At 51.5% G+C, this 1807-nt stretch overlaps 1 long non-coding RNA gene across 1 annotated transcript; it reads right to left on the bottom strand.

The window, feature by feature from the left end:
- Window positions 1-308: 308 nt before the first annotated feature.
- On the bottom strand, window positions 309-1231 carry LOC108527392 (uncharacterized). The gene is made up of 2 exons (XR_001884795.1): window positions 970-1231; window positions 309-441 (listed from the first exon to the last, which is right to left on the bottom strand). It is a non-coding gene; the product is annotated as an uncharacterized LOC108527392 (long non-coding RNA).
- Between the last annotated feature and the right edge of the window lie 576 nt (window positions 1232-1807).

The following is a 1807-nucleotide window of genomic DNA, read 5'->3' on the forward strand; positions in this document are numbered from 1 at the left end:
AGGCACAGAGCTGGGCTTTGAGCTTAGTTTGGAAGGCACAGTTGTGGGTGGAAGGACTGACTCCAGGTTCTGTCTGCGGGATGGGGATGAAGCATGGGTGGGGGAGTTTGCCTGTACCTAGGGAGAGCTGCAGAGGAAGAGGGGGGCTATTCCTGTTACCTAGCACTGTGTACCAAGCCTCCCTGAAAATTAGTGGCTTGAGACAATGACATTTAGTTTGTTCTCAAGTCTGCATTTGTGCAGGGCTCAGAGAGGATGGTTCATCTCTGCTCCTCTGGACATTATCTGGGATGCACTGGAAACTGAAATCATTTGAAGAGTTGGTTTATTCATACTTCTGGCAGCTGAAGCTTGGGCTGTTGGCCAAAACATCTATAGTGGCCTCTGCATGTAGCTTGGGCTTCCTCAAAATATGGTATCTGAGTCCCAAGGGCAAGCATGCTAAGAGAAAGACAGAGACAGAAAGATAGACAGACAGACGGGTGGCGGCTGTACCACATTTTAGGTTTAGCCTAGGAAGTTTTCATGTCCCTTCTGTCACATTCTTTTCATGGAGGCCATCTCGAAGGCATGCCCAGTTTCAAGGGGAAGAGCAATGGACTCCATCTCCTGATGGGGAATGACGAGTTTCCAGGGTGTAAAATTAGGAACACTCCTGAGATCTTTTTTTGGGAAATTTCAATTTGCCATAGGGACCTCCTCTCCGTTCCACTTCCCTGACTTGGCAGGACACTTCTAGGAGCTCGACCAATGCTGCTCCTCTCACCCCAGCTTTGGAAGCATAGTCAATGTGGGGAGGAGCAGAGCCAGTGAGTGGCTGTGTACTGAGCCAGTGCTGCATGCCAGGCCTCCCCCGGGTGCTTGTGTGCCTTCTTTCGTTGGATCCCCACCATACTCCTACATCATGTGCAGCGTGGCTCCTATTTTGTCAGTGAGGAAACTGAGGCTGAAATAGGTGAGGTGACTTACCAAGGCCACCAGGGGTCATCAGGGAGGCTGGAATTGGAAGCCAGGTCTGTGTGGCTCTGAAGGTCTTTCTCTTGCCACTGCACAGCTGTCTCCAGGTTCAAGATAGGGAAGACCCCACAGGGAGAGGAATTAAGGATGGTGACCTTAGGATCAGAACAACTTGGGTCCTCACTGAAGCTCCTTAACTTTGAGCAGGTCACTTCATCGCTCTGAGCCTCAGTCTCCTCATGAGTCCAGTGGAGCCATGGCCTCCACATCACAGACGTAAGAAAACATAATGAAATAAAATAATCTTTACTATAAGCTTGGCACAGCCTCTGGCTCATCATGCATGGGACCCAGGCCACCCAGCCCGTCCCTAGACAGGACCTGCTTGCCTGTAGGGAACAAGCAGGTCGGTGGCTGCCTGAGGACTGAGCATGCTGCCACTCACCAAGGGGGAGCCCCTGGGTTCCTGTTGGCTATTTTTAGGACTGTGTGGGCAACCACAGAACCACATGTGGGGTTTACCACCGCTTGGCCAAGCCCGGAAGAACAAGAGAACACTCCTGGCGATGGAGGACAGGCATCTGAGGCGGGATGGGTCTCCCTTCCCAGCATCTCCAGGTTGACAAAGGCAGAGAGACTCTCCAAGCCTCAGTTTCCTCATCTATAAAATGGGATAATAGTAAAAACAATAGCCCACATTTTTGCAGGCCTCACCATGTGCCAGATGCTGGTCAAGCCCTTCATGGGTGTCATCTCACGTGATCTGTGATTCCTGTGAGGGAGGCTGGAAGAGGTGGAAGTTGCTCACCTAGAAGAGGGGGCAGGAATGGAACCAGGCCTGGCTCTTTTA

Source organism: Rhinopithecus bieti, unplaced genomic scaffold (assembly GCF_001698545.2).
Source record: "Rhinopithecus bieti isolate Rb0 unplaced genomic scaffold, ASM169854v2 scaffold_2574, whole genome shotgun sequence".
NCBI classification, from domain to species: domain Eukaryota; kingdom Metazoa; phylum Chordata; class Mammalia; order Primates; family Cercopithecidae; genus Rhinopithecus; species Rhinopithecus bieti.